Source organism: Tamandua tetradactyla, chromosome X (assembly GCF_023851605.1).
Source record: "Tamandua tetradactyla isolate mTamTet1 chromosome X, mTamTet1.pri, whole genome shotgun sequence".
NCBI lineage: Eukaryota > Metazoa > Chordata > Mammalia > Pilosa > Myrmecophagidae > Tamandua > Tamandua tetradactyla.
Window position 1 is genome coordinate 100,782,086 of NC_135353.1, and position 20,884 is coordinate 100,802,969.

Below are 20,884 nucleotides of genomic sequence, written 5' to 3' on the forward strand. Positions count from 1 at the left end.
AGTAGCCTTACATAAATTCTGTATTATTTATTGTTACTACTACTATTATTATTTATTGTATGTATGCTCTAAGCATGGACTTAGATAATTCATATAAATGCAGTTTATAAATTCTAAAGATTATACAAATCTTTTATCAGTACAGACAAACATTAGGTGGTTCTTTCTGAGAAAAGTTCAAGGTACAAAATAATGGTTTCATGTATAAATGTTCAGCATCCAAGTTATAGACACGAGGCATTCAGTTCAAAAGAACAGAAGAAAATATTAAGAAAAATATTAATGTGCTTCATCTTTACTCTAAACTGAAGGAAGTTTCTGTTTAGTATCTATTGTCATGGGACGGCTTTCACTGAAGAGAGAACATGCACACTGATTACTCAGGACACATTGTGAAGGCCTGGAGATGGGACATGTGTTGGCTATGCTGTAAGCAAGTATGATGGCTGAATAGACAATCACAAGTCTGTCCTGATATGACAGGGCAGCAAGACTTTTCCTCCTTTCTAGGGCATTCCAGTCCAGCCCTACTATATTTTAAGTATACATCAAATCAATTTCTCTCCTCCCTTCTTATCTTTAACCTGTTTCTCCTCTATCCTTGGCCATAGTACAAAATCTCCAAGAATATAATAAGCATCACATCTGTTTTTTGTATAAACATCAAATTTATGTCAAAACTGAACATACATGAATTCCACATTGGGTAAATACTGGCCATGTATTTTTTAATTATTAGATTAGATTAGATTAGATTTAAAGAGTTTCTAATATTCCTTTTGGGATGTGGCTCAGATTTTCGGAATGTAATAATCCACATCAGATTAGTATGAGTACCCAAGAGACAAAATGTGGTGTATAGCCAACATAGGAGGAGAGAAGTTTCTGCCTGAACATCTTGGTGAGTTGTGTATATGAATGTGGAGATGGAAACTGGGAGTAGAACTGAATTACTCCATGTCACAAAAGATGAATGCAGTGATTTGGAATTGTGTGGACCTAAAAATCATGTTTTTAAACTTATTCCATTCTTGTGGGTATGACTTCTTAAATAAAAAAAAAAAAAAAACCTCTGATAAAGTTACTCCAGTTAAGATGTGACCTAGTTGAATCAGGACCAGTCTTAATCCTACTAATTTTCCTTCTTTCTACACTCTTCTCCACACCTCTCTCTTCTGTCTTTTCGTATCTGTCTCTAGTGCTCCCTTTAGTATTTCTTGCAGAGCTGGTCTCTTGGTCACAAATTCTCTCAGTGACTTTTTGTCCGAAAATGTTTTAATTTCGCCCTCATTTTTGAAGGACAAATTTGCTGGGTATAGAATTCTTGGTTGGCAGTTTTTCTCTTTTAATAATTTAAATATATCATCCCACTGTCTTCTCGCCTCCATGGTTTCTGCTGAGAAATCTACACGTAGTCTTATTGGGTTTCCCTTGTATGTGATGGATTGCTTTTCTCTTGCTGCTTTCAAGATCCTCTCTTTCTCTTTGACCTCTGACATTCTGACTAGTAAGTGTCTTGGAGAATGTCTATTTGGATCTATTTTCTTTGGGGTGCACTGCACTTCTTGGATGTGTAATTTTAGGTCTTTCATAAGAGTTGGGAAATTCTCAGTGATAATTTCTTCCATTAGTTTTTCTCCTCCTTTTCCCTTTTCTTCCGAACACCCACAACACGTATATTTGTGTGCTTCATATTATCATTCAATTCCCTGAGTCCCTGCTCATATTTTTCCGTTCTTTTCCTTATAGTTTCTGTTTCTTTTTGGATTTCAGATGTTCCATCCTCCAGTTCACTAATCCTAACCTCTGTCTCTTGAAATCTACCATTGTAGGTTTCCATTGTTTTTTTCATCTCTTCTACTGTATCTTTCATTCCCATAATTTCTGTGATTTGTTTTTTCAGACTTTCCATTTCTTTTTTTTGTTCATTCCTTGCCTTCTTCATGTCCTCCCTCAATTCATTGATTTGGTTTTTGATGAGGTTTTCCATGTCTGTTCGTATATTCTGAATTAGTTGTTTCAGCTCCTGTATCTCATTTGAATTATTGGTTTGTTCCATTGACTGGGCCATATCTTCAATTTTCCTGGTGTGATTTGTTATGTTTTGCTGGCGTCTAGACATTTAATTATCTTAATTAGTTTATTCTGGAGATTGCTTTCACTTACCTTACCTAGGGTTTTCTTGCTAGATGAGTTTGTTGTCTATCTGTTCTTTGACCTTCAGTTCAGCTTTTTCTGGGCCTGTAGCTTAAATTTTGTTTAACAGAGGGTAATTTTTCAGTTCTTGTTTTCTTGTTTCTTGTCCTGCTTGTAAGGTGCGTTTTCCCACCCCACCCTTAGGAGGGTCTACATAGGTATTAGAGACTCCACCCTGGTTTTCCCGAACTAAACTGGCCTCCTATTGGGGGAAGGAATCACCTGCATCAGTTTTCCCTGAGGGTGAGACCCAGCAGGTTGAAAGACTTTCCTGTGAATTCTCTGGGCTCTATTTTTCTTTTCCTGCCCAGTATGTGGCGCTTGTCTGCCTATGGGTCCCACCAGCAAAAGATGTTGCGGCACTTTTAACTTTGGAAGGCTCTCCCTGCTGGGGCATGGTGGAGACAGAGGAGAGGTTGTAGGCTGGTTTTAATGGCTTCAAATTGCCAAGCCCTGGGGTCTGAATTCCTTGAGAGAGGGATTCCATCTGAGTTGAGCTTCACCCCTCTCTTGGGGAAGGCACAGTTGGGAGACAGCTCTGAAAGCAGTCTGTTTCTGCCTATGCCTGGGGCAGTTGCAGCCCAAGTAGTCCCACCACTGAATCCAGAGGCAGCCAAGCCTCTGTAGAATCAGCCACAAAAACCTCCATTTCGTCACCTTCCCTCTTTTTCGGTTAGCCCAGTAAGCGACCTCCGCCTTGACCAGTTTCACCTGACTTGGGGGCCTATTTTTAGTAGTCAGAATTTGTTTATTATTGCCACAATTGCTGTTTGGTTGGACTCAGTCCCTGCTACTGTTAGAGTGTCTTTCCTTTCCCTTTGGGAAGCCACCTGTGGGGGAGGGGTGCCGGGCACCGGCAGCCGCGACTTGGGGAACTCACAGTTCTGGAGACTCGCAGCCGGTCCAGCTGGTCCAGTCTGGGGTACGCTGTGTGTCCAGTCACTATCGTGGCTCCAGGAGCTGTTCTGTACTGTTTCTGGTTATTTAGTAGTTTTTCTGGATGACAAACTAAAACATACACATTGCTAAGCCACCATCTTGGCCCCTCTCTCTGTTCATTTTTAAAGTTTTATTCTCACATCATGCAATCCAAGTAAGTAAAAGAATCTAAGTAAAAATTAACGGGTTCCTGATATAATCATATAACCATGTCTTCACCATTGCAGTCTATATGAGGAAATTTCCGTTTCTTCTGCAAAATGTCCCATACCCCTCCCCCATATCCCCCGCTTATTGACATAACTTTTGCATATTGCTTTTGTTACATTCAGTGGAAGCATATTGCAGTGTTACTCTTAAGTATAGACCCTAGTTTGCATTGATTGAATTTTTTTTGCTGTATACCATCCTTTTTTCAACACCGTGCATTGTTGACATTCAGTTGGTCTTCCCACATGTAAACATTCTTTTATTTGTACATTTAATCACTGTCATTGTTCACTGTAGGCATTGCTAAGTTATACCATTGCAGTCTTTATTCTCAGTCTTTTCTTGTTGTGTTATGCATGGCCCCAGCCTTCTTCCCTCAGCCATTACTCACACTCAGCTTTGTTCATTGTACTTACAGTATTGTCCTACCATCAGATAGTATTGTCCTATCCATTTCTGGATCTATACAATTAGTCCTGTTGAACATTCTGTACTCCTTTGGCATCAAATGCCCAATCTCTACCGTCTTTCTATCTTGTCCTAACCAATGTTCTCAACTTTAACTCTCAAAGTTCTGTCATTAGTTTTTTTCCATCATAAGTTTTAGTTCATATCAGAGACCTTACAGTATTTGTCGTTTTGTTTCTGGCTAATTTCACTCAGCATAATGTCCTCAAAGTTCATCCATGTTGTTCCATGCTTTATGACTTTATTCTTAGAACTGTGAAAATTGCATTGTATATATATATACCGCAGCTTGTTTAGCCACTGGTCATTTGATGGATATATGGGCTGTTTCTATCTCTTGGCAATCATGAATAATGCTGCTATAAACACTGGTGTGTAAATATCCATTTGTGTTCTTGCCTTCAGTTTCTCTGAATATATACCTAGTAATGGGATTGCTGGATCATGTGGCAATTCTATACTTAACTTCTCGAAGAACCACCAAACTCCTTTCAGCAACTGTTGGACCATTTTACATTTCTCAGTAACAGTGGATAAGTGTGCCTCTTTATCCACATCCTCTCCAGCAGTTGTCATTTTCTGTTTTTTTAATAGTGGTTATTCTAGTAGGTGTGAGATGATATCTCATTGTGGTTTTGATTTGCATTTCTCTAATAGCCAGTTGGGTTCAGCATCTTTTCATGTGTCTTTTAGCCATTTGTATTTCCTCTGCTGAGAAGTGTCAGTTCATGTCTTTTGCCCATTTTTTAATTGGGTTGTTTGTCTTTTTGTTGTTGAGTTGAAGAATCTCTTTATATATTCTGGACATTAAACCCTTATCTTATATATGATCTCCAAATATCATCTCCTATTGCGTAGCCTGCCTTTTTCTTTCCTGACAAAGTTCTTTGATGCCTAAAATGTTTAATTTTGAGGAAATCCTGTTCATCTGTTTCTTTTTTTCATTGCTCATGCTTTGAGTGTACGTTCTAGGAAACCACCTCGTATCACAAGATTTATAAGATATTTCCCTACATTTCATTCTCTAAGTTTTATGGACTTACTGTAATCTGTAGGTCTTTCATCCATTTTGAGTTAATTTTTGTATAAGGTGTGAGATCTGGGTCCTCTTTCATTCTTTTGGTTAAGGACATTCAGTTCTCCAAATGTCATTTGTTGAAGAGGCTGCTCTGTTCCAGTTGAGTTACCTCGACTGCTTTATCAAAGATCAATTGTTTGTAGATGTGATGGTCTATTTCTGCATACTCAGTTGAATTCCAGTGGTTAGTATATCTATGTTTATGCCAGTTCCATGGTGTTTTGACTGCTGTAGCTTTGTAATATTCTTTAGAGTCAGGTAATGTGAGACCTCCCACTTGATTCCTCTTTGTCAAGATATTTTTAGCTATTTGGCACATGCTCCTCTTCCAAATAAATTTGTTTGTTGGTTTTTCTGTTTCTTCAAAGTAAGTTATTGGGATTTTTATTGATATTGCATTGAATCTATAAATCAATTTGGGTAGAATTGACATCTTAGCTATATTTAGTCTTCTAATCTGTGAACACAGTATGTCTTTCCATTTATTTAGGTCTTCTTTGATTTCTTTTAGCAATTTCTTATAATTTTCTGTGTATAAGTCTTTTCAGGTCTTAGTTAAATTTATTCCTAAGGTATTTGATTCTTTTTGTTGCTATTGTAAATGGAATTCTTTTCTTAATTTCCCCTCAGAATAGTTATTACTAGTGTATAGAAACACTACTAATTTTTGAGTGCTGATCTTATTCACTGCTACTTTACTCTACTCATTTATTAGTTCTAGTAGCTTTGCTGCAGATTTCTTGGGATTTTCGACATAGCGTATCATGTGCTCTGTAAACAGTGAAAGTTTTACTTCTCCCTTTCCAATTTGGATGCTTTTTTGTTTCTTTTTCTTGTCTAAATGCTCTAGCCTAGCTAGAACTTCCAGCATAATGGTGAAATAGTAGGTGTGACAGTGGGCATCCTTGTCTTGTTCCTGATCTTAGAAGGAAAGCTTTCAGCCTTTCCCAATTGAGTATATTGTTAGCTGTGGGTTTTTCATATATTCCCTTTATCATGTTGAGGAATTTCCCTTCTGTTCCTATCCTTTGAAGTGTTCTCATCAAAAAAGGATGTTGGATTTTGTCAAATGCCTTTTATGCTTCAATTGAGATGATCATGTGTTTTTTCTGGTTTGATTTATTGATGTGTATTGTATTAGTTGATTTTCTTGTGTTGAACCAGTCCTGCATACCTAGAATAAATCCCACTTGGTCATGATGTATAATTCTTTTAATGTGGTACTGGATTTGATTTGCAAGTAGTTTGTTGAGGATTTTTACATTTATATTCATTAAATAGTTTGATCTGTAATTTTATTTTCTTGTAATATCTTTATCTGGCTTGTTTTTAGGGTAATGTTTGCTTCATAGAATGAGCAAAGTAGCTTTCTCTCCTCTTCAATTCTGAAGAGTTTAAGCAGGATTGGTACCGTTTCTTTCTTGAATGCTTGGTAGAATTCACATAGAATTCACCATCTATCTGGTCCTGGACTTTTCTTTTTTGGGAGCCTCTTGACTGATTCAGTCTCTTGTGATTGGTCTGTTGAGGTGGTCTATTTCTTCTCATGTCAATGTTGGTTGCTCGTGTTTTTCTAAGAAGATGTCAATTTCATCTTCATTGTCTAGTTATTAGCACATAGTTGCTCATAGTATCCTCTTGTTATCTTCTTTATTACTGCAGGGTCGGTCATTATTTTCCCTCTCCCATTTCTGATTTTATTTATTTGCATATACTCTCATTTTTGTCAGCCTTGTTAAGGGCTCATTGATTTTATTGATTTTCTCAAAGAATCAACTTCTGGTTTTGTTGATTTTTTTCTATTGTTTTCATGTTCTCCACTTCATTTATTTCTGCTCTAATCTTTGTTATTTTTTTCCTTCTGTTTGCTTTGGGGTTCGTTTGCTTTGGGGTTCATTTGCTTTGGGGTTCGTTTGCTTTGGGGTTCGTTTGCTGTTCTTTCTCTAGTTTCTCCAGGTGTATAGTTAATTTCTTGATTTTTGTTCTTCTTTTTTAATATAGGAATTTAGGGCAATAAATTTCCCTCTCAGCACCACCTTTGCTCCATCCCATGAGTTTTTTTTTTTTTGTGTGTGTGTGTGTGTGTGGGCAGGCACTGGGAATCAAACATCCCATAAGTTTTGATGTGTTGTGTTTTTATTTTCATTTGCCTGGAGATACTTACTGGTTTCTCTTTTAACTTCTTCCTTGACCCACTGGTTATTTTAAGAGTGCGTTGTTCAGCCTCCATATATTTGTGAATTTTCCCATCTTTTGCCTGGTATTGATTTCTAACTTCATTCCCTTATGATCTGAGAAAATGTTTTGTATAATTTCAGTCTTTCTAAAATTCTTGTGACTTTCTTTATGACCCAACCTGTGGTCTATTCTTGAGAATGACTCATGAGCACTTGAGAAGAATGTGTATTCTGTTGTTGTGGGATCTAATGTTCTGTAACTTTCTGCTAAGTCTAGTTCATTCATCGTGTTATTCAAAATCTCTTGTTTTCTTACCAGTTGTCTGTCTAGATGTTCTATCCATTGAAGAGAGTGGTATCCTGAAGACTCCAGCTATTATTATAGAGGTGTCTACTTCTTTCTTCATTGTTGTTAATGTGTGCCTTGTTATTTTGGGGCCTTCTGATTCAGTCCTTAATTATTTATGATTGTTATGTCTTCTTGATGAATTGTTCCTTTTATTAATACATAGTGTTCTTCTTTGTCCTTTTCAATTGTTTTACATTTGAAGTCTAATTTGTCTAATATTAGTATAGCTACCACCATACTTTTCAGGTTCTTTTTGTGTGAATATCTTTTTCCACCCTTTCACTTTCAATCTTTTTTTGTCCATTGTTCTAAAGTGTCTCCTGTAGACAGCATATAGATGGGTCATGTGTTTTAATCCATTCTGCCAGTCTATATGTTTGGGGAGTTTAATCCATTAACATTTAACGTTATTACTGAAAGGTGGTACTTTCTTCTACCATTTTGTCTTTTGGATTTTATGTGTCATGTTTTATTTTTTTCTCTTTTTACCCTTACTGATAATCTTCATTTGTACACTTTTCTCCAGACTTCTCTCTCCTGTCTTCCTATGTGCCTGTAGTGTTCCCTTTAGTGTTTCCTGTAGAGTATGTCTCTTATTCACAAACTCTCTCACTGACTGCTTGTCTGAAAATATTTTAGGCTCTCCTTTATATTTGAAGGACAATTTTGCCAGATATAGTATTCTTAGTTGGCAGTTTTTGTCTTTCAGCATCTTAAATATATTGTACCATTACCTTCTTACCTCCATGGTTTCTGATGAGAAATCCACACATAGTATTATCAAGCTTCCCTTATATGTGATGGATCCCTTTTGTCTTGCTGCTTTCAGAATTCTGTCTTTGACATTTGAGAGTCTGTTTAGTAAGTGTCTTGGAGTAGGTCTATGCAGATCTACTCTGTTTTGGGTATGTTGTGCTTCTTGAATCTGTGATTTTTTTTGTCTTTCGCAAGAGATTGGAGATTTTTTAGTGAGTATTTCCTCCATTATTCTTTCTTCCTCATTTTGCTTCTCTTCTCTTTCTCGCCCACCCATAACACGTATGTTCAGGAGCTTCATATTGTTATTTAATACTGTGAGACCCTGCTCATATTTTTCATTCTTTTCCATATATCTTCTTTAGGATTTCAGATGTTCTGTCCTCTGGTTCACTAATCCTTTCTTTTACTTCTTCAAATCTGCTGTTGTAAGTCTCCGTTGTGTTTTTCATCTCTTGTTGTTCCTTTCATTCGCATAAGTTATGCCATTTGTTTTCTTAAACTTTTAAATTCTCCTTGACATTCACCCAGTGTCTTCTTTATATCCTTCTTCTCTTTTCCCATATCTTCCCTCAACTTGTTGATTCAATTTTTGAGTTGATTTAGCATGTTTGATTGGACGTTGATTAGTTGTTTCAACTCTTGTATTTCATTTGAAGTGTTAATTTGTTCCTTTGACTGGGCTTTCTGCATTTGATTTCCTTGATTACTTCTTTCTGGAGTTCGTTTTCATTCTTTTACTTAAGGTATTCTTGTTGATTGACTTTGTTCTTTGTCTGTTTTTTGGTGTTCTGTTCAATTTATTCTCGTCTTCTAGCATAGCTACTATTTAAGTGTTAACAATTTTTCAGTCCTTGTTTTCAGATTCCTGCCCTGCCTATAGGGAACTATTTTTGAGTAGGGTCTCCGCAGATATGATTGACCCCAATCAGATTTTCACAGGCAAGGCATGCCCAGGTCTCATGAGGAAGATGCAGTTAGTACCCAGTTTCCCTGAGAATGAGCCTCAGCAGTTGTCAAAGATTCCTGTGAAGTCTCTATCCTCTGTGCTTTTCCCAGTCTTTCCAGCAAGTGGCGTTTGTCAGCCCACAGCTCCACACCATTGTAAAGTTGTGCAGTTCATTTAATTCCCAGCCTGCCAGGAATGTGATTGAGAGAGAGGCTGTGGTGGAAGACAAGATTAAGCTGTTTCAGATTCTTTGCTCCTGAAATCTCACTTTTCTGAAGGAGAGCCACCACTTCAGCTGGGCCATGCCCCTCTTTTCTTGGGGAAGATACACCCTTTAGGGAATTAAGTCATTTGCTTGGCTTGTAACTTTTAACTCCACTCTTGACCGGGTCAGTGCTGACAACTGAAAATGCCTGTGGCCTTCCCTAATGAGCTACCTAGAATAAATTCCTTCCTGTGATTTCTGCCCTTCCACCCAGACTGTTGTACCATGTGTATCCCATCGTGGCTTTCTCCCAAACAATCGTGCCAGATGGTTCCCGGCTATTTACTAACTTTCCTAGAGGACTAACTAAATTCCACACTCCCTACGCTGCCATCTTGCCCCCTTGTTCTGTTTGGAGATTTTGTAACTGGTTTTTTGAGATTTCTATTTAATGTTGATTCAGGAGAGGCAGTTTGGGTGTTTCTAAGAAATTGTCCATTTCATCTAGCTTGTCAAATTTATTGCTGTACAGTTGTACATAGTATCTCTTATAGTCCCTTTTATATCACTGGGCTCAGTAGTAATGCTCTTCTTTCAGTTCTGCTTTTCATTATTTGTATCATCCCTCTTTTTTGTCAGTCTGATTTCAGGTTTGCAAATTTTTATTAATGTTTTAAAAGAACTAATTTTTGGCTTTATTGATTCCCTTTTGTTTTTTGTGCTGTAAAATATTTGTCTCCATTCTAAACATTGTTATTTCCTTCCTTTTGCTTGCCTTTGATTTAGTTTGCTTTTCTTTTTCTTGTACTTCAAGTTTTGATGTAGGGTCAGTGATTTGAAGCAAGAATTTAGAGCTATAAATTTCTCTCTCAGCACTGCCTTACTTGCATCCCATTAGTTTTGGTCTTATTTTCATTTGCCTCAAGATATTTCCTAGTTTTGCTTGTGATTTCTTCTGTACTCCCTTGGTTGTTTAAGAGTTTTACTCTTAACTTAAAAATTTCCACATATTTGTGAATTTTCCATTTTTCTGCCTGATGTTGATTTCTAGTTTCGTTCTCTTGTCGTTGGAGAAAATACTTTGTGATTTAAATATTTTTGAATTTATTGAAATTTGTTTTGTGTCCTACCATTATAGTCTGTCTTGTATAATGAGCTATGTGAACTCCAGAAGAATGTATATTCTGTTGATGTTAGGTCAAGTGTTCTATATATGTCTGTTAGATATAGTTGCTTTAGAGTATTGTTCAAGTCTTGTATTTCCTTGTTGATCTTCTATCCATTGCTGCAGTGTGTTAATGTCTCCTACTATTAATGTAGAACAGTCAATTTCTCCCTTCCTTTCTGTCAGTATTTGCTGAACATATTTTAGGACTCTGCTGTTAGGTGCATATATATTTATATTTTAATTGGCCTCCTTATTAGTGTATAATAACTACGTTTGTCCCTCATAACTGTTTTTTACTTAAAGTATATTTTATCTGGTATTTGTAAGGCTAATCCTGCTGTCTTTGGTTCCTAGTTGCATGCTATATATTTTTTCCATCCTTTCACTTTCAGCCTACTTGTATTTTTTAATTTAAGTCTCTTGCAGACAGCATTTAATTGGATCATGTTTATTTTTAAATTCCGTTATGCCACTCTCTGCCTTTTGACTGGAGAGTTTAATCAATTTACATTAAAAGACACTACTGATAATGCAGAAATTTGTTCTGCCATTTTGCTGTTTAGACTTTGTAAGTCTCACACAATTTTGGTCCCTTATTTCTTCTGTCAGTGCCTCCTTTTATATTTATTTGATTTTTTGTGTTGTACCATATTGGGTGCCTTCTCTTTTCTACCTGGATATCTTTTTCATATGTTTTCCTTATGGTTACCATGGAATTAAAATTCAGTGTCCTAACTATTTAACAGTCATATTTGATTTGATATCTACTTGACTTCAGTAGCATACACATATACTTATCTTATACCCATCTGTCCCCACCTTTTTTGGTACTTATTACCACTTATATCTTTGTACCTTGCCTACCCAAAACTATAAATACATCATTATTTTTATACATTTGCATTTTAGCACCTAATAAGTGGAGTTGCACATCAGACAATACAATGCAATAATACTGGGTTTTATATTTATCCAAATGGCTATCTTTACTAGAGGTATTTATTCATTTTTGGTTCTTTGAATCACTGTCTAATGTCCATTCCTTTAAGTCTGATTGAACTCCCTTTAGCATTGCTTGTAGGGCAAGCCTAGGGGTGACAAACTCCCTCAGTTTATCAGTGAATGTGTTAATGTCTCCCTGATATTTAAAAGAAAGTCTTGTCAGATATAAAATTCTTGATTTCCAGGTGTCTTCCTTTAGCACTTCAAATATTTCAACACATTGCCTTTTGCCTCCATGGTTTCTGATGAGAAATTAGCAATCAATCTAATTGGTACTCCCTTGTACATAGTACATTGCTTTTCTCTTGCAGCTTTCAGAACTCTCTCCTTGTGTTTGCACTTGATAGTGTGATTAATTTATGATGAGGTATATTTTTCTTCATGTTTGTACTCTTTGGAGTTCTCTGGGCTTCTTGGATTTGTATATTCATGTCATTTGCTAAGTTTGGGAAGTTCTCTCATTTATTTGAATATTCCGCCTACCCCCTTTTCTCTCTGTTTTCCTTCTGGGCCTCCCAAAGAGCATATAGTGGTACACTTTATGGTGTCGCAGTGGCATCTTAGTCTATTTTCACTTTTTTATAATTTTTTTTCTTTTCACTCATTAGCCTGAGTCATATCAATTGTCTTGTTTTTGAGTTTGTTGATTCTTTCATTTGCCAGCTTTAATCTGCTTTTGAAACCCTCCTGGGAATTTTTCATTTCAGTTATTTTGGTTTTCAACTCCAGTAATTTTGTTTAGTTCCTTTTTAAAATTTCTATCTCTTTACTAAGATTCTCATGTTGCTTATTCATTGTTTTCCTAAAAATCCTTTAGTTCTTTCTCATATTTTTGTTCCTCTTGAGCATTTTAAAGTGATTGTTTCAGTCTGTTTAAGCTGTTGGATTGAAAGTTCGAGAAATGGATTAGCTGTTAACAGTAGGGATTTATTAATTTACAAGTTGCAATTCTAAGGCCATGTAAATGTCCAAATTAAGGCATCAACAAGAGAATAACTTTTCTGATGAAAAGCAAGAGGCATCTGGGGTTCCTCTATAACACAGGAAGGCAAATGATGATGCTTGCTAATCCTTTTCTCCTGGGTTCTGGGGTCAATGGCTCTGTCAGTTTCTGTGGGTTCTTGCTTAGCATCTCTGGGGTATCTCTCTCTAAAACTCTCTCTCTCCATGTTACTGCCTTTTATCCCGTCATAGAAGGTCCCAGTAAACGATTAAAACTCACCTTGAAACCCTAAAATGAGCTGAGACCCAGCATCAAGGGATTGAGAAAATCCTCTCGACCAAAAGGGGAAGAGTGAAATGAGACAAAGTGTCAATGGCTGAGAGATTCCGAACAGAGTCGAGAGGTTATCCTGGAAGTTATTCGTACGCATCAAGTAGGTATCACCTTGTCATCCAAGAGGAAATGGAGAGGCTGGAGGGAACTGCCTGAAAATGTAGAGCTGTGTTCCAGTAGCCATGTTTCTTGATGATGATTGTATAATGGTGTAGCTTTCACAGTGTGACTGTGTGCTTGTGAAAACCTTGAGTCTGATGCTCCTTTTATCTACCTTCTCAACAGATGAATACAACATATGGAGTAAAAATAAATAACAGGGGGAACAAATGTTAAAATAAATTTAGTTTGAAATGCTGGTGATCAATGAAAGGGAGGATAAGGGGTATGGTGTGTATGGTTTTTTTTTCTGTTTTCATTTTATTTTTCTATTGTCTTTTTATTTCTTTTTCTGAATTGATGCAAATGTTCTAAGAAATGATCATGATGATGAATATGCAACTATGTGATGATATTGTGAATTACTGATTATATATGTAGAATGGAATGATCATATATTAAGAATGTTTGTGTAATTTTTTTTAAATTAATTAAAAAATTGAAAAAAAAAGAAAGAAAAACAAACTCACCTTGAATTGGGTGGGTCACATCTCCATAGAAACAACTAATCAAAACTTTTTACCCACAATAGGTCTCCACCCACAAGAGTGAATTAAAATAAATGGCTTTTCTGGGATTCATAACACCCTCCAAACTGCCACAATAATTTTTTAAAACTCTTTGTTCAGAATTCCTACTTTGTGGTCTTCTTTGTTGGTGTTTTCTGGAATTTTATCTTCTTCCTTTGGATGGACCGTCATTTTCTGTTTGTCTTTTAGTCTTTTGTTGTACACTGGGATTTATTTTCTGAGAAGTCTGTTTCTTGATTTCATAACCATCTGGTGATAAGATAGAGTCTTTCTAAAGCTTCAGCCCTCCTGTCCAGAAGGTCTCCTCAAGGTGAATGCACTGTGCACAGTCCAACCTGTCTTTCCTGGCCCTGTGGCTTCTTCTGTCTGGGACTGTGTTCACTAGTTGTTTTAGACTTCCCTTCTTTACAGGAGTTCGAATGCCTCCTGCGTTTCTCAGGAAACAGACTTCCTTCTCCTTGTTGTTTACAGCAGGAAAGCCTTTGCCCTAGACTGTCCACTTATACTCCTTCATTGTCTCAAGCTGCTTTTTCCTGGAGGGCAAATTCTGGGAGGGGGCCATGCCAGAAAGAAGTTTCCCAAGTCAGTCTTTCCTGGCTGAATGAAGGCCAGGGACCCATGAAGGTGACTCAGACAAGCTCCAATATTCCTTGGAGAGGGGATCAGGAAGGCTTCCAAGAGCTTCTTCAATGGTTCCTCAAACATTAACTTTCTTAACCTGCTCAGCAAATCAGCTCTTCAACTAACTGTCCCCCACAGCCCTGAGGAAGTGTATGGTCAAGTCTCCTACACTGTCTCCTTTGTCCTGAGTGGGCTTCCAGCAATCCAAAATTGCTAATAAAAAGCCATGATCAGTGATTGACCATGTCTATTCCTGGTCTTGGGGAAGAGAATGTTTTTTTAGTTAAAAAGTTTTTTTTAAATGTGACAGCATACAAACATGAACATTCTTACCTATTGATCATTCCATTCTTGGTATATAATCAATAACTAATAATATCATATACTTGTATATTTATCATGGTGATCATTTCTTAGAATATTTGCATCAATTCAGAAAAAGAAATAAAAAGAAAAAAACTGATACATACGATACCCCTTACCCTTCCCTCTCATTGACTGCTAGTATTTCCATCTACCTAATATATCTTTTTTTTTAATTTTTAAATTACTTTTTAAAAAAAAATTACAGGAAAGAAACACATTCTTAATATGTGATCATTCCATTCTACATATATAATCAGTAATTCACAATATCATCACATAGTTGCATATTCATCATCATGATCATTTCTTAGAACATTTGCATCAATTCAGAAAAAGAAATAAAAAGACAATAGAAAAATAAAACGAAAACAGAAAAAAAAAACCATACACACCATACCCCTTATCCTCCCTTTCATTGATCACCAGCATTTCAAACTAAATTTATTTTAACATTTGTTCCCCCTATTATTTATTTTTATTCCATATGTTCTACTCATCTGTTGAGAAGGTAGATAAAAGGAGCATCAGATTCAAGGTTTTCACAAGCACACAGTCACACTGTGAAAGCTACACCATTATACAATCATCATCAAGAAACATGGCTATTGGAACACAGCTCTACATTTTCAGGCAGTTCCCTCCAGCCTCTCCATTTCCTCTTGGATGACAAGGTGATACCTACTTGATGCGTAAGAATAACCTCCAGGATAACCTCTCGACTCTGTTCGGAATCTCTCAGCCATTGACACTTTGTCTCATTTCACTCTTCCCCTTTTGGTCGAGAGGATTTTCTCAATCCCTTGATGCTGGGTCTCAGCTCATTCTAGGGTTTTTTTCTCAATCCCTTGATGCTGAGTCCCAGCTCATTCTCGGATTTCTGTCCCACGTTGCCAGGAAGGTCCACACCGCTGGGCGTCACGTCCCACGTAGACGGGGGAGGGTGGTGAGTTTGCTTGTTGTGTTGGCTGGAGAGAGGCCACATCTGAGCAACAAAAGAGGCTTTCTTGGGGGTGACTCTTAGGCTTAATTTTAAGTAGGCTTGACCTATCCTTTGTGGGGTTATGTTTCATATGAACAAACCCCAAGACTGAGGGCTCAGCCTATAGCTTTGGTTGTCCACACTGCTTGTGAGAATATCAAGAATTCAACTTGGGGATGTTGAATTTCTCCCTGCTCTCAGCATTCCCCAAAGGGGGCTTGCAAATACTTTTCCAGTCACTGATCAAATCACTCTGGGATTCATCTGGGCATCAGTCTGGACAAACCAACAAAATCTCATGTCCTACCCAAGGTTCCATGTACTTATGTTGCTCAACCAAGCTACCTGCATAAGTTATATTAGGAAATGCACTAGTCAAAATATAAATTTTGTACCAAATAAACATTTTTGCTTTAGTCTCACACATAAGTTGAAATCTTAAAATATTAATTGCCATCTATTTTCAGCACCCTGCAGTAATGACATTCCTTTGTTCTTCCTCATGCAAAAACATTTTTAAAATTTGTACAGTTAGTCACTGTCATTATACACTCTAGGCAATCCTAGATTATACCGTCTCAATCTTTATCGTCTCTCTTTCTTTCTGATTTCATTTGTGCCCCCAGCCCTCCTCCCTCTATCATTCTCACATTCAGCTTCATTCAGTGTTTTAACATCATTATATTACAGTTAGGTAGTATTCTGCTGTCCATTTCTGAGTTTTTACATTCAGTCCTGTTGCATAATCTGTATCCCTTCAGCTCCAGTTACCCAATATCTACCCTATTTCTATCTCCTGACGGTTTCTGTTACCAATGAAATTCTCCAAGTTTATTCACTAATGTCAGTTCGTATCAGTGAGACCGTACAGTATTTGTCCTTTTGTTTCTGGCTAATCTCACTCAGCATAATGTCCTTAAGGTCCATTCATCTTGTTACATACTTCATAACTTTATTCTGTCTTACAGCATCATAATATTCCATGGTATGTATATACCACAGTTTGTTTAGCCACCTTTCTATTGATGGACATTTTGGCTGTTTCCATCTCTTGGTAATTGTAAATAATGTTGCTATAAACATTGGTGTGCAAATGTCCGTTTGTGTCCTTGCCCTCATGTCCTTTGAGACAGCATATAGATGGGTCCTGTTCCCTAATCCATTCTGCCAGTCCATGTCCCCTGATTGGGAAGCTTAATCCATCAACATCGGTGTTATTACTGCCCGGGCAGTACCCTCCTCTAACATCTTGCCTTCTGGCTTCCATATGTCCTTCTAATTTTCCTTCTTTTTACCTCCACTCATGGTCTTCCCCTCTACACTCTTCTCCACACTTCTCTGTTCTGCCTTCGTATCTGTCTCTAGCACTCCCTTTAGTATTTCTTGCAGAGCTGGTCTCTTGGTCACAAATTCTCTCAGTGATTTTTTGTCTGAAAGTGTTTTAATTTCTCCCTCATTTTTGAAGGACAGTTCCACTGGACATAGAATTCTTGGTTGGCAGTTTTTCTCTTTTAATAATTTAAATATATCATCCCACAGTCTTCTTGCCTCCATGGTTTCTGTTGAGAAATCTACATAGTCTTATTGGGCTTCCATTGTATGTGATGAATTGCTGTTCTCTTATGCTTTCAAGATTCTCTCTTTCTCTTTGACCTCTGACATTCTGATTAGTAAGTGTCTTAGACTACATCCAATTGAATCTATTCTCTTTGGGGTATGCTGCACTCCTTGGATCTGTAATTTTAAGTCCTTCATAAGAGTTGGGAAATTTTCAGTGATAATTTCCTCCATTAGTTTGTCTCCTTCTTTTCCCTCCTCTTCTCTTTCTGGAACACCCACAATACATATATTCATGCGCTTCATATTGTCCTTCAATTCCCTGAGTCCCTGCTCATATTTTTCCATTTTTGTCCCTATATTTTCTTTTCTTGTCGGATTTCAGATGTTCCATCCTCTGGTTCACTAATGCTGTGTTCTGCCTCTTGAAGTCTACCATTGCAGGTTTCCATTGTTTTTTTTCCATCTCTTCTCCATGCCTTTCATTCCCATAAGTTCTGTGATTTGTTTTTTCAGACTTTTGATTTCTTCTTTTTTGTTCATTCCTTGCCTTCTTTATATCCTCCCTCAATTCATTGATTTGGTTTTTGATGAGGTTTTCCATGTCTGTTCGTATATTCTGAATTAAATGTTTCAGCTCCTGTATCTCATTTGAATTGTTGGTTTGTTCCTTTGGGCCATATCTTCAATTTTCCTGGTGTGATTTGTTATTTTTTGCTGGTATCTAGGCATTCAATTACCTTAATTAGTTTATTCTGGAGATTGCTTTCACTTCTTTTACCTAGGGTTTTCTTGCTGGATGAATCTGTTGTCTTTCTGTTCTTTGACATTCAGTTCACCTTTTTCTGGACCTCTAACTTAGGTTTTGTTTAACAGAGGAGAATTTTTCAGTTCTTATTTTGTTGTTTCTTGTCCTGGTTGTATGGTGCCTTTCCCCCCCCCCACCCTGAGAAGGGTCTACGTATGTATTTATAGACCCCAGCCTGATTTTCCCAGACCAAACTGGTCTCCTATCAGGAGGGAAGAGTCACCTGCGTTGGTTTTCCCTGAGGGTGAGACCCAGCAGGTTGATAGACTTTCCTGTGAGTCTCTGGTCTCTGTTTTTCTTATCCTGCCCAGTATGTTGTGCTTGTCTGCCTGCAGGTCCCGCCAGGATAAGATGATGTGGTACCTTTAACTTTGACTGGACGTATGGTGGAGACAGAGGAGAGGTTGTAGGCTGGTTTGAATGGCTTCAAATTACCAAGCCCTGGTGTCTCAATTCCTTGAGGGAGGGATTCCACCTGACTTGGGCTTCACCTCTCCCCTGGGGAAGGTACAGGTTCCAGACAAGCCGTCAAAATGAGTTTGTTTTTGCCTATGCCTGGGGCAGTTGCAGCCTGAGGAGCCCTGCCGCTGTATCCAAAGGCAGTCAAGGCTTTGTAGAAACACAGCCACAAAAACCTCTGTTTCCTTCTTTTTTTTTTTTTTTTCCTTTTTCCATCAGCCTTGCCCCCTTGGCACTGGGGCAAAAATGAGCCACCTCCGCTTTGACCAGGTTCACCTGAGCTGGGGGCCTATTTTTAGTATTCAGAATTTGTTAATTAATTCCACAATTGGCGTTTGGTTGGGCTCAACCCCTTCTGCTGGTAAAGTCTCTTTCCTTTCCCTTCTGGGAAGCAGTCTGCCGCGGCTTGAGAAACTCATGGTTCGGGGGGGTTTCGTAGCCGGTCCAGCTGGTCCAGCCTGAGTACGTTGTGTGTCTGGTTACTGGTGTGGCCCAGGGGCTGTTCTGTATTGTTTTTGGTTATTTACTAGTTGTTCTGCAGGATGAACTAAAACGCGCACATTGCTAAGCTGCCATCTTGGCCCGGAAGTCCTACCCAATATATCTTAATCATTGTTTCCCCTATTTTTTTTTCTGTGCTCCTTATACTCCCTTTCATTGCTCACAAGCATTTCAATCTACTAAATTTATTTTGACATTTGTTCCCCCAGTATTTATTTATTTATTTATTTATTATTTTTTTTATTAACGGAAAGAAAGAAAAAAAAAGAAATTAACACAACATTTAGAAATCATACCGTTCTACATATGCACTCAGTAATTCTTAACATCATCACATAGATGCATGATCATCGTTTCTTAGTACATTTGCATCAGTTTAGAGGAACTAGCAACACAACAGAAAAAGATATAAAATGTTAATATAGAGAAAAGAAATAAAAGTAGTAATAATAGTAAAAAACAAAACAAAACAAAAACCCTATAGCTCAGATGCAGCTTCATTCAGTGTTTTAACATGATTACTTTACAATTAGGTATTATTGTGCTGTCCATTTTTGAGTTTTTGTATCTAGTCCTGTTGCACAGTCTGTATCCCTTCCGCTCCAATTACCCATTATCTTACCCTGTTTCTAACTCCTGCTGGACTCTGTTACCAATGACATATTTCAAGTTTATTCTCGAATGTCCGTTCACATCAGTGGGACCATACAGTATTTGTCCTTTAGTTTTTGGCTAGACTCACTCAGCATAATATTCTCTAGGTCCATCCATGTTATTACATGCTTCATAATTTTATCTTGTCTTAAAGCTGCATAATATTCCATCGTATGTATATACCACAGTTTATTTAGCCATTCTTCTGTTGATGGACATTTTGGCTGTTTCCATCTCTTTGCAATTGTAAATAACGCTGCTATAAACATTGGTGTGTAAATGTCCGTTTGTGTCTTTGCCCTTAAGTCCTTTGAGTAGATACCTAGCAATGGTATTGCTGGGTCGTATGGCAATTCTATATTCAGCTTTTTGAGGAACCGCCAAACTGCCTTCCACAGTGGTTGCACCATTTGACATTCCCACCAACAGTGGATAAGTGTGCCTCTTTCTCCGCATCCTCTCCAGCACTTGTCATTTTCTGTTTTGTTGATAATGGCCATTCTGGTGGGTGTGAGATGATATCTCATTGTGGTTTTGATTTGCATTTCTCTAATGGCCAGGGACATTGAGCATCTCTTCATGTGCCTCTTGGCCATTTGTATTTCCTCTTCTGAGAGGTGTCTGTTCAAGTCTTTTTCCCATTTTGTAATTGGGTTGGCTGTCTTTTTGTTGTTGAGTTGGACAATCTCTTTATATATTCTGGATACTAGACCTTTATCTGATATGTCCTTTCCAAATATTATCTCCCATTGTGTAGGCTGTCTTTCTACTTTCTTGATGAAGTTCACTTTCAACCTATATTTATCTTTGGGTCTAAGATGTGTTTCCTGTAGACAGCATATAGAAGGATCCTGTTTTTTAATCCATTCTGCCAGTCTATGTCTTTTGATTGGGGAATTCAGTCCATTAACATTTAGAGTTATTACTGTTTGGATAATATTTTCCTCTACCATTTTGCCTTTTGTATTATATATATCATATCTGACTTTCCTTCTTTCTACACTCTTCTCCATGTCTCTCTCTTCTGTCTTTTTGTATCTGACTCTAGTGCTCCCTTTAGTATTTCTTGCAGAGCTGGTCTCTTGGTCACAAATTCTCTCAGTGACTTTTTGTCTGAGAATGTTTTAATTTCTCCCTCATTTTTGAAGGACAATTTTTCTGGATATAGCAGTCTTGGTTGGCAGTTTTTCTCTTTTAGTAACTTAAATATATCATCCCACTGTCTTCTAGCCTCCATGGTTTCTGCTGAGAAATCTACACATAGTCTTATTGGGTTTCCCTTGTATGTGATGGATTGTTTTTCTCTTGCTGCTTTCAAGATCCTCTCTTTCTCTTTGACCTCTGACATTCTAACTAATAAGTGTCTTGGGGAACGCCTATTTGGGTCTAATCTCTTTGGGGTGCGCTGCACTTCTCGGACCTGTAATTTTAGGTCTTTCATAAGAGTTGGGAAATTTTCAGTGATAATTTCTTCCAT

At 37.5% G+C, this 20,884-nt stretch overlaps 1 protein-coding gene across 3 annotated transcripts in view; it reads left to right on the forward strand.

Annotated features, from left to right (window-relative positions):
• TEX11 (testis expressed 11) overlaps positions 1–20,884 on the forward strand; it is a 483,245-nt gene that overhangs the window by 35,086 nt on the left and 427,275 nt on the right. The gene's annotated exons all lie outside the window — the stretch shown is intronic.